The 12,993-nt window shown below is 43.2% G+C and overlaps 1 protein-coding gene across 1 annotated transcript in view; it reads left to right on the top strand.

Moving 5' to 3' along the window:
• igf1ra (insulin-like growth factor 1a receptor) overlaps window positions 1–12,993 on the top strand; it is a 196,910-nt gene that overhangs the window by 24,692 nt on the left and 159,225 nt on the right. The window lies entirely within an intron of this gene.

The following is a 12,993-nucleotide window of genomic DNA, read 5'->3' on the forward strand; positions in this document are numbered from 1 at the left end:
CGGTCTAGTAAAAAAAACACTTGTTGGGAAATGGATGCTAACGGTTGCTGTTTTTGTTATTGCAAAGACTCGAATATCAGACCTGGGAAGGGCACAGTTGCCATGCAGGGCCAAATGATTTTAACTCGGATTGTGAATTACATCAAACCTTAAACCCTGGAAAAAAGCTTCCCTGTAAAAGACCTCCTGTGGTTAACAGCAAAGGGGCCGGAAAATGACACAATTACATCCTCTTCCGAGAATGGTCACTTTCTTGTAAATGCTGCCAGTAACCTCTAATAAATCTTTAAAGATGCCTATTTGTATTTTTTCCCCAAAGAATCCCAGTTTGCTTGCACCTCATAACACATGTGAAAGCTGCATTGGCTGCTCTAAATCGCCCCTAAGCATGAGTAAGAGTGTGAGTGAGTGAGCTGGCTCACTGTGATGACTTGGTGCCTGTCCGTGGTGTGTTCTTGCTTGCACCCAGTGTTTTCAAATGTCCTGAACCTGACCAGGATGAATATTATTACTGCCGTTTTTACCCATCAGTCTTTTCACCCATCAGAATTGATTCAAAAATAAAAACTCAGACCTTAAAGATTTTTATTGTTGTGTATTTTCAGTTGTCATCTATCTATCTATCTATCTATCTATCTATCTATCTATCTATCTATCTATCTATCTATCTATCTATCTATCTATCTATCTATCTGTCTGTCTGCCTGTCTCTCTGTCTACATGTATGTTTACCTGTCTATCTATCTGTCTATCTATCTACCTGATTGTCTGCCTATCTATCTGTATATCTACCTGTCTATCTATTTGTCTGTCTGTCTGCCTGCCTGTCTGTCTGCCTATCTATCTATCTATCTATCTATCTATCTATCTATCTATCTATCTATCTATCTATCTATCTATCTATCTATCTATGTATCTGTCCATCCGTCCTTCTATATTTGTTTATCTGTTTGTCTGTCTGTCTGTCTGTCTGTCCAGTCGTCCATCTATATTTGTCTATCTATCCATCCATCCATCCATCCATCCATCCATCCATCTATCTATCTGTCTATCTCAGTCTGTTTATCTGTCTGTCTGTCTGTCCGTCTGTCCATCCATCCATCTATATTTGTGAATCTGTCTGTCTATCTATGTCTGTCTGTCTGTCTGTCCAGCCGTCCATCTATATTTGTCCATCTATCTGTCTGTCTGTCTTTCTGCCTATGTCTGTCTGTCTGTCTGTCTATCCATCCATCCATTAATCCATCTGTCTATGTCTCTGTCCATCCATCCATTAATCCATCCATCTGTCTATATCTGTCTGTCTGTCCTGTCTGTCCCATCTGTCTGTCCTGTCTGTCTGTCTGACCTGTCTGTCTGTCTGACCTGTCTGTCATCCAGTTCTTCACAGGAAATTCTCTCAAAACAGCTTTCACTTTGTCATGGGTGATTATGTGTAGATTGATGGTAAAAGACAATATTATTCATTCAAAATCCAAATTCACAGCACAGTAAATTGTGCAAACAGTCAAGAGCCGTAAATAGTTGCGGAATTCATTGTTACTACAGATTTCAAACCTTTCTACTATACCTTCCCTGAATGTAATGAAATGAATCTTTGTTCAGGTGCACGTCCACGTAATCACATGAAGGAGGCCGCCATAGCGTTCTCTGCTTCAGAGATTCCTCTGGAAGGCCAGGGCCATGTTATCAAGTGCAAACAGTGGATAGTAGTTTCCCGATATGCGTGTTTGCACAACAGTGTGAATAGCGTGCTGAGAGGAAGAGATGCCTGGGTCTCTGTTTGCTCTTTCTGAACTATGTGGACTCTAGGTGACTGATATAATGGCCATGGGCCCACCCGTTCCATAGCACTCGCATGGTTTCGATGGTATGATCAGATACATTGCTATCTGTGTTAATGGGTATAGTAAAGGCACATTTGGACTCTCATCCTTTTGCATTGTGCTCTGTGTTTTTTATAGACATCAAGGTCAACTAAACTGATTTTTGTATTGTTTGGTCTTTTCACACTGGTGTACAATCCAGGAAATTCTTGATTATAACAAATTAAGTTGTGGAATTAATAACAAAGAAGAAGAATGCCTTTATTTGTCTCATATACACTGATCAGCCATAACATTAAAACCACCTCCTTGTTTCTACACTCACTGTCCATTTTATCAGCTCCACTTACCATATAGAAGCGCTTTGTAGTTCTACAATTACTGACTGTAGTCCATCTATTTCTCTACATACTTTTTTAGCCTTCTTTCACCCTGTTCTTTAGTGGTCAGGACCCCCACAGGACCACCACAGAGCAGGTATTATTTGGGTGGTGGATGATTCTCAGCACTGCAGTGACACTGACATGGTGGTGGTGTGTTAGTGTGTGTTGTGCTGGTATGAGTGGATCAGACACAGCAGCGCTGCTGGAGTTTTTAAATACCGTGTCCACTCACTGTCCACTCTATTGGACACTCCTATCTAGTTGGTCCACCTTGTAGATGTAAAGTCAGAGATGATCTGCTGTTTGAGTTGGTCATCTTCTAGACCTTCATCAGTGGTCACAGGACGCTGCCGACGGGGCGCTGTTGGCTGGATATATTTTTGGTGGACTATTCTCAGTCCAGCAGTGACAGTGAGGTGTCTCCATCAGCGCTGCTGTGTCTTATCCACTCATACCAGCACAACACACACTAACACACCACCACCATGTCAGTGTCACTGCAGTGCTGAGAATGACCCACCACCTAAATAATACCTGCACTGTACTGGTCATGTGGGGGTCCTGACCATTAAAGAACAGCATGAAAGGAGGATAACAAAGCATGCAGAGAAACAGATGGACTACAGTCAGTAATTGTAGAACTACAAAGTGCTCCTATATGGTAAGTGGAGCTGATAAAATGGACAGTGAGTGTAGAAACAAGGAGGTGGTTTTAATGTTATGGCTGATCAGTGTATACACATGTACATATTTCAGCTTGTTTGGAAGTTGGGTCAGAGTGGCTGCATAGCAGAGCCTGGATTTGAACCGACAATCTTCTGACTGATCGCCCAAAGCTCTACCCAATAGGCTACCACTGTCCCTAACAGCAGCAATTATTTGTTTATATAATGCGCACTGCTAAATGTGTTGAATTTTCATATTTTTATTTAAATAAACCAACCCTCATACTTGGTGTAGATTTGAGGACGTTAATTATTAACTGTTGAACTGAAAAGTCTTTGCTTAGTTAATGCTGATGGTTAAAAAGGTCATAATAATAATAATAATAAGGTCAAAATAATACATGCGTGCACAGAAGGTAAAGGTAACCTAGTGTCTACACAGGAAATAAATATGAACCTGGCTTTGGATAATGAAGATAAGACTAAAAATTCCTACTACTATTTGCGTAATATTGCACACCTTGGCCAATGACAATGCTAAAATTTCATTTTCTCTCGCCTGGAGTATTGCAATTCCCTTTTAACGGTCTACTAAACGCTCTGCCCACATCACTTCCATCCTCCACCACCTTCCAATAGCTGCCCGTGTTAAATACAAAATAATTCTGCTTACTTTTAAAGCCCTTCATGGCCTTGCCCTTTTTCTACCTTAGCGAAGTCCTTCACTCTTAGGGTGTGTTCGAAAATCTAGGGAGCTGCCTTGCTGTTATACTGCCTACATAGGCAGCTGCCTCAGTAGAGAGGATTCTAATAAGTCAATGACTTATAAGTCAGGTTATTCGAATGGGATGGGGTGGCACAGCGCGCTAACATGTCAACTAACATCTCCCTACGTGTACCGAAAGCGGTTAAATTCGCTGACGAGCCCGAACTTGCAAATGAAAACACTTGTGCAAGTTAATACAAGTTAAAAATCAATAATAATTTATTTACTTTTGAAAATAACTCCATTCGTTTCTCCGCCCCGTCAGCCATGTATTTATTACTTTTCTGTGAGAGAAGAACTGCCGCACTGAATGCTGGGATTGCCTTGATCACTAAGGACGCTTCCGATGCTCACTCGTTCTTGAGTCAAAGTAACATTGAAATTTTAAGATGCCTAACTAGACAGTATATTAAGGCATCTAGGATTTCGAACAGCCTCCTTCTCGGGAGCGCGCGTAGGATTACGTAAAATGCTGTCCATGTAGAGAGCGCACTAGGTTTTCGAACACACCCTTGTCCCAACCGTGCCCTAGGATCCTCTGGCACAGGCCTTGTAGTGATTTCCCGTTTTAGGCTTATGTCAGTTGGCGGCAGGTGTTTTAGTTCCGCAGCCCCCAAACTCTGGAACTCCTTTCCGCAATCGCTTTGTGACTGTTCCTCCATCTCCTCCTTCAAAGGTCAACTAAAAACTTTCCTGTCTTCTACTGTTAGTTTTGCTCATTTTTTATTTTTTTTATTTTATATATTTAGTTTATGCCTTTTCTCCCCTTTTTCTCCCACCTTTCAGCAAGTCCAATTGCCCGATTGCGTCATGCTTCCTCTCCACTAATGCCGATCCCCACTTTGAGGAGAACAAAGCTAACCCACACCCCCTCCGACACGTGGGCAGCAGCCGTATGCATTTTGTCACCTTCACTAGGCGAGTGTACGGAGAGACACACCCTGATCAACGCACTCCTTCCCCGCCCATGTGCAGGCACCATCAATCAGCCAGCAGAGGTCGTAGTTGCATGAGTTACGAGGAGACCCTATCCGGCTTACTACTACCCCACCCCTATATGAACAACAGGCCAATCGTTGTTCATGTGGCCGCTCAGCCTAGCCACATGGCAGAGCTGGGATTCGATATGATGTATTCGAGATCCCAGCTCCGGTGCGCTAGCGTGTGTTTCACCGCTGCGCCACCTGAGCGGCCCTGATTTTTCATTTATGTATCTCTGAGGAGTCCTTTAATGTATTACTGTGGCTTAGTGGGTAGCACTGTCACCTCAGCAGGTGGGGCAGTCCTGGTCCTTACTGTCCTTGAGTTTGCATGTTCTCCCCGTGTCTGCGTGGATTTCCTCCAGGAGCTCAGGTTTCCTCCTACAGTCCAAAGACGTGCAAGTGATATGAATTGGAGATACAAAATTGTCCATGACTGTGTTTGACATTAAACTTGTGAACTGATGACTGAACTGATGGTGTAATGAGTAGCTACCGTTTGTCATGAATGTAACCAAGGTGTGTAAACATGACGTTAAAATCCTAATAAATAAATCAATAAATAAATCATACATAAAAAACGTATGGCAGATCCTTAAACAAAGATTTCCCCCCCTTTTATCTCAGTATGTATCACTTCCTACTGTAACTGTTATGTTGTTATGCTGGGTTAAACATTCGTAAAAGTTTTACCTAGGGCAATTTTCCACACATCTTTGTTGGTTTTTTTTTTTTTCTTCAGGGGCACTGGGTGCACCGGAAAGTAGCAGTCCACTTTGGGAGCTCAAAGCTGCAATAAAATCCTGAGCAGTTAAAAGCGATCCCAGCGGGGTGGGCCAGGAGAACAGGGCTTTAGATGCCTTTCTTGCTGGGTGTGTTTACGGAAGAGCCGGATTTTTACGAGTGGAATGGGAGCCGGGAGCCAGGAATCAGGCCTAGGATCAGTGCTGAATTCACCGCTGAGGTCAACTAGTGGGCACACGGATGTGTCAGCTGGCTCCAGACAGCTTGCGTGGTTGAGTTCATTCAGTACAGATGTTTTTTTTTTCATTACATGAATGAATGATTGTGCAGCTTTAATATTTCGATTTGTGCATGTGTACGCATCGTGAATTTTACTCTCCGGGTCTGATTTTGTTTACGTACCGTGGTGCAGATTGTGCTTTTTCTTTCTCCCTCATGCCAGGCTTGGCTGAATTTATTAATGAATCAAACAGGAACTGAAGCAAAGAGTTTCTCTTTACCAACAAACAAATTAGTCTTTGTGTTCGAGACCCTCCAGCCTTCCTCCCTCTCTTTGGCAACAAAGGAGAAAGAGAGAACAAAAAAAATGCACGAATGAAACAAAGAAGGCATGCAGCTCCGTGGCTCCCTTTCGCTGCCATGGGCCGTTTGCACTGATAGGGAGAAACAAATACTATTTTCTCATGGAGCCGCCGTTTCCGTTCTAAATTTGGAAGCCCCTGCTACGCTGACAGGAGTGGATAAAGACTTAATAAACAATGCACACACTATTTTGAGCAAGCTTGGTGAATAGGGAATGTCAAATACAATTCCCATTCCGGGCCGGCACGGTGGCTTAGTGGGTAGCACTGTCCCCTCACAGCAAGGAGGTCCTGGGTTTGATGCCCAGACGGGGTGGTCCGGGTCCTTTCTGTGTGGAGTTTGCATGTTCTCCTCGTGTGTCTGCATGGGTGTCCTCTGGGAGCTTCGGCCCACAGTCCAAAAACATGCAGTCAGGTTAATTGGAGACACTGAATTGCCTTATAGGTGAATGGTGAATGTGGGTGTGTGTGTGTGTGTGTCTGCCCTGCGATGGACTGGCGCCCCTCCAGGGTGTTACTGTGTGCCTTGCGCCCATTGAAAAGCTGGGATAGGCTACAGCCAGTGTTACTGTGTGCCTTGCGCACATTAAAAAGCTGGGATAGGCTACAGCCCCACCCCCGAACCACCACCCCCGCGACCCTGATTGGATAAGCAGATAAAAAAATTAAATGAATGAATGAATTCCTATTCTTGGCAGTGTGTCATCTGGGTAGTTTGCTGGTCTGTCAGGAGTGTGTCAGTTAAAGGGGTTTTCCTTACAAGGAAATAATACAGGAAGAATAGACACACCGTGTTGCCGTCTGCTATAGAGCTCTTGGGCAATAATTCAACTTGTCCTGTTTACTGTATATCAGGGTTGTGCATTTGATCCCTAGAACTCCACACCAGTGGTAGCTCACTGGGTCAAAAGGTTATGAACTTAGTCAAAAATTTGTGGGTTTGAATTCCTGTTAGGTTCCTGGGCAAGGCTCTTTACCTGCTTGACTCCAGGTGCATTGTACAATGGCTGACCCTGCACTCTGACTTCAGCTTCCAAACAAGCTGGGGCATGTGAAAACAGCATTTTCTTTTACTGTACATGTGTACACTGATCAGCCATAACATTAAAACCACCTCCTTGTTTCTACACTGACACTGAGCAGGTATTGTTTAGGTGGTGGATCCTTCTCAGCACTGCATTGACACTGAAATGGTGGTGGTGGGTTAGTGTGTGTTGTGCTGGTAGGAGTGGATCAGACACAGCAGTGCTGCTGGAGTTTTTAAATACCGTGTCCACTCACTGTCCACTCTATTAGACACTCCTACCTAGTTGGTCCACCTTGTATATGTAAAGTCAGAGACGATCGCTCATCTATTGCTGCTGTTTGAGTTCTTCTGGACCTTCATCAGTGGTCACAGGACGCTGCCCACTGGGAGATGTTGTCTGGATATATTTTTGGTTAGTGGACTATTCTCAGTCCAGCAGTGACAGTGAGGTGTTTAAAAACCATCAGCGCTGCTGCGTCTGATCCACTCATACCAGCACAACACACACTAACTCACCACCACCATGTCAGTGTCACTGCAGTGCTGAGAATGATCCACCACCCAAATAATACCTGCTCTGTAGTGGTCCTGTGGGGGTCCTGACCATTGAAGAGCAGGGTGAAAAAGTATGTAGAGAAATAGATGGACTACAGTCAAATGGACAGTGAGTGTAGAAACAAGGAGGGGGTTTTAATGTTATGGCTGATCAGTGTAAATGTATACATGACAAATTAAAGCATCTAGGCCGCTCAGGTGGCGCAGCGGTAAAAAGACACGCGCTGCAACCAGGGCTGGATTTCGAAGGAGCGTCGTTTCGAATCCAGCTCTGCCTTCACGGTCGAGGCTGGGCGGCTATGGACAACGATTGGCCTGTTGTCCGGGTGGGGGGGCGGGACTTGAGACCGTAGGGGATGCTCTCTCAGGAACGGGGCGGTTGCGCCCTCTGCTGGCTGGTTGGTGGCGCCTGTATGGAGACGGGAGGGGGTGCGGCGGAGTGTGTGATCCTCCGTGCACAGTACTCTGCCACGCTACACTCGTCAAGTGTGGGTGATAAGACGGTCGATTGGCTGTGCACGTTTCGGAGGAGGCGTGGAACGGCCTCTTCAGCCCCAATCAGGAGCAGGAATCCGCACTAATGAGAGGATGATAGATGGGACGAAATTGGACGCGCTAAATAATAAAAAAAAAAAAATTAAAAAAAAAAAAATTAAAAAAAATAATAATAATTAAAGCATCTATAAATGGCGATGGTTGGAACATCATGAGGAGGGGCTTTCTCGCTGCAAACTGTTGTATTGCACATCTTTGAAGGAAATGTAAATGAAGCAAGGTATCCAGACTTTAAATAAAAAAGCCAAGCTAGCTTAAGGTTTCTTAAAAAATGTGAAGGTTCTTACATGGCCTTGTCAATTGCCCAAACTGTTTACTGTTGAACATTTCTTTTGAAATTAAAAAAATACGAACCCTTGCCATTGAAGTATTGAAGACTCTTTGCCAAAAGGCAAAAATCGAACTACATTGGTTGCACTGAGTAGTAATTTTAGCCCTTATTCAGTTTAGTTTCAAAATAAGGCACTTTAGTAGGCAGCATTTTAAGACATCTAAGAATTTAGACAGCCTTCTTCTCGGGAGTGTGTAGGATGATGTTAAATGCTGTCTATGTAGAGAGCTCAAGAGGTTTTTAGACAGACCTAATATGTGTCAATCCCATGTGGATAAATGTGTAAGAACCATATTAAATATCAAAACCACTTGATCTCTTCAAGTGGATTTATTAAATACACTCTTAGGCTTGGATGTGTAATTCCAATAACGTTCAGTTTGATGACAAGCCTAATGTTTTGGTATTTTTGTTTCTGTTTATTTCTCTTATAAATACATTTGCAGGGAAATATTCCCCCCCCCCCCCAAACAAAATAAGCATTTATAACTCTTTTATGTAGAGCTTTAAATGATTTGCTTTAAATTAAGTCTTCATCAGTTGAATGATAGTCATTTTTTGTTCATTGACTATCAGACTGCCATGTCACATTTAGTCAACCCCTACACAGTATGGTTGATATTAAAACATTCTGCCAGTCTGTATGACCTAAAGTTGGGTTATAGCATGATAAAATTAATTATTTAGAACTCAGTAACCACCCTCAATTAGCTTCAGCTGTGATGTGTAAATAGATTTAAGTTTCTAAGCTCCTGGCACGACAATTGCAATGATCCCAGTCCAGTAATCCAGCAATGGTGAAGCCAGGAACTTGAAGGGAGGCGCTCACTGCCGTTTATACAAGAGCTTTTAAAAATTGCTGCTAAGACTGATCTCACTTCATCAGCGTCGCTTGTTCGTGTGTTTGTACAGGCACCAATGTGTGCTTTTGCGTATGACTACATCTGTTTACTGCATCTAAAATGCTTAGATTTTTCGAATATATCATGAACATCTAAGGGTTCTTGGAATGTCTTGGAAGAACCAAGTATAAATCGGGCTTAACGCTCTTAAAAAATGTAAAAACAAAAAAAAATCTAGCCCAAGGAGCTCACATGTTCAGACATTTCTCATCCTAATTTCCACCTCCTTCCAAGATGCAGATTTGCTCTTGATAGAATGACGTCCGTAAATTCCTCTGTGGTGGAAATTCTTTTAATTCCAGATGTTTTAGCTAATAGCAAGTTGTGCTATGTATTAATTATGTCGAATGGTTTTATCTTGGCCAATAATATTAATTTACCATTGCAATGCTATTACAATTCCCATGGCTGGACTCAGCCTGTGCTTTACTATACATGCCCAACTAGAAGTTTATGATGTGTAATTTTATGGCCTCTTTGTTTGATCTCTAATGTAAGCTATGGGAGCTTTTGCCACACACTAGCTTTACTGTTTGCCAGAAGTTCTATATAATTACAAGGCATTGCGCCAACATGCAGCGGAAAATAAATTAGCTGCTGGGAAGCTCTTCCGACAACCTCAATTAAAAGCAGTTATAATTCACCTAAATGAAGTGTAAGAGTTTTATTTGTCTATGTGTGCGGAGGAGGAGAATCGAATGGCTCTGAGCGCTTCGGATTTGCATACGGCTTGGTGCCTGTAATAATAGACATCGATGGATAGATGGTCTTTTTAAAGATAGGACTTTATGGAGTCATGCTTTCTTTAGTAGATTTTTGGATCTCATATGGCACTGAATGAAGGATATTTGCTTCTGCATGCATTGTCTTGTTGCCTTAGTTGACTCAAAGCATCTCCTAATTTAGCATGGCCAGTTAGTCTTCCCCTGCTGGGGATTTATAGTAAACCGAACCATCGCAATCCAAGGAGCGTCTGTATCTTGCTTTTTTAGGGCGACCTCCCCCTTATCTTCTTTCATCTGGGGCGACTCGGTGGCTCAGTGGGTTGCACTGTCGCCTCACAGCAAGAAGGTCCTAGGTTCAATTCCCAGGTAGAGCAGTTTGGGTCCTTTCTGTGTGGAGTTTGCGTGTTCTCCCCGTGTCTGTGTGGGTTTCCTCCGTGAGCTCCGGTTTCCTCCCACAGTCCAAAGACATGCAAGTGAGGTGAATTGGAGATACAAAATTGTGATGAATCTTGTGTAACTACGTGTCCTGCAATGAATGTAACCAAAGTGTAAAACATAACGTTAAAATCCTAATAAAATAATTAAATACATCAATAAACCTTTATCTAGTCATTTCAAATTCCCCATTGTGAATTCGCTGCCACTTGGACAACCCCAATCTCCAATTGCCCCCATTTTCCACACGTCCCTGTGACACATTTAGCGTAGTCAATTTGTCTTCCGCTGCTGGAGGATCCCTGATTGCAGTCGAGGTGAATATTGCTGCCCACGCCTCCTCCGACGTGCGCAGACCTTTGCGGAACCCTTTTTTACCTACGCATTCTGCACAGGCGCCTCTTCATCTGTCAATCAGGGTCCTTACACAGTGTTTGAAGACCCCATCCACATAGTTAGTTCATCCCGCCCTAGCAGAACCATGTCTGCTTCAGGCACTGCCAATTATGCCCATTAGATGGTGCCCGGCCGACCGGTGGCAACGTCGAGTTTCGAACCGAGGAGTTCAGAATCTCGGTGCTGGTATGCTAGCGGAATATCCCGCTGTGCCACCTTGGCGCCTCTGTGGCCGCTTCTTGTCACCTGCCAGTGTTGGGTTCCTACACAAAGCTGTATGGCATACAGAGAGCCACGCTAAGCTCCAAGTGACCCCCTTTTTTTCAGTGGGACTTGAAAGTCCCTACCTACATCTGTTTACAAAATCCTTGCCTGGAGACGTCAAAATTACATCAACACAACATTACCATAGGAAAAACAAGTTTTTCTGACGTTTGCATGTGAATCAGATCTGACTGTCTTTGCTCTGTTAGAATTGATAAATACAGTCATGAATATGGAGAGCATGGTCAAATGAATCTCTGATTAAACAAGCCCACACTTGTTGCTTTTCTTTTACGTAAATGATAAATACAGGCTATGTGGTAAGACCCTTAATTTGTAACTGTTTCAAGTTTTTGTGTCTTCACATGGTTAGACCCCCTATAATTCGGTGATTAAGAGGTGTGTCCCTACAGTGTATAGTATATATACATACATTATTTGGACACACTTCTAATGTTTATAAAAACATTTTCAAGTAATAGGTGTTTGCATGGTGCAGTGGTCTTTTATGCTAGCCCAATCGCAGCAGTGCTACCCGCCAACAGGGCATCTAAACAGACTGATTGGCTATTGTTTTGGTGGAGAGGAGGAAAGCCGAAGCCCTGCAATGGATTGGCACTCTGTCCAGGGTATTTCTGCCTTGCACTTACTTTTTAAGTGTAATCCGGACCCCGAACCTTACTAGGATTCGGGAAAGGAAATAAAAATAAAAAAACAAGAAACTGTTGGATTAAATTGACTTTTTATTTTTTCTCGGAATCCCCCCCCCATTTCCCCCCTTAATCGAGTCGTATCCAATTACCCTGATTGTGTTATTGCTTTACCTCTACCGATACAACCCTCCACTGCTGACTGAGGAGCTTCTCAACTGACACACGTCCCCTCCGACTCATGATCAGTACCGACTGCCTTTTTTTAACCTGCACGAGGTGAGTTCATATACGAACCAGCCCTGTGCACAGAGAGCCACACCCCGATTATTATTACTCAACTCTGCGCTGGTGCCATCAATCAGCCAGCAGAGGTCATAATTGCACCAGTTATGAGGCTTACCAACCCTGTTAACAACAGCCAATCGTTGTTCATGTGGCCATCCAGCCCAGCCGGATGGCAGAGCTGAAATTCAATACGATGTATTCGAAATCCCAGCTCTGGTGTGCTAGCGTGTACTGTCAAGTCAAATTTATTTGTATAGCGCTTTTTACAATAGACATCACCTCAAAGCAACTTTACAGCATCCAGGACCAACAGACCAAAAACCCCTGTTGAGCAAGCTGAGAGCGACAGTGGAAGGAAAAACTCCCTTAAAATTACAAGAAGAAACCTTGAGAGGAACCAGACTCAGCAGGGACCCCATCCTTCTTTAGTGGCCTTGAGAATAACTGGAATGAATAGGATTTACACAAACCAAACATACACAAAATTAATTTAAACTTGAGGTTAGAATTAGAGAAAAGTATAAGCAAGCAATTGGGGTTCTTTATTATTCAGTCCAGTCTGTGATTGTCAATAGTGAGTTCTGGACATACTTGCTGATGGTGACCATTGTTGAATACTTAGAGTAGAACACATGATGTTGCATTACATTTACATTTTCAGCATTTAACAGACGCCTTTATCCAAAGCGACTTACATTACAGTTACAGTATATAGTCTGATCAATTTAGGGTTAAGGGCCTTGCTCAAGGGCCCAACAGCAGCAACCTGGCAGTGGTGGGGCTTGAACCAGCGACCCTCTGATTACTAGTCCAGTACCTTAACCACTAGGCTACAGCTTGCCCTTGCATTACTTGATGTCAAATTAACTATGTATCCAGTAATTACTAGGGATGCATCGATACCAACCGAGTACGAGTAC

Source organism: Trichomycterus rosablanca, chromosome 11 (genome assembly GCF_030014385.1).
Source record: "Trichomycterus rosablanca isolate fTriRos1 chromosome 11, fTriRos1.hap1, whole genome shotgun sequence".
NCBI classification, from domain to species: Eukaryota; Metazoa; Chordata; class Actinopteri; order Siluriformes; family Trichomycteridae; genus Trichomycterus; species Trichomycterus rosablanca.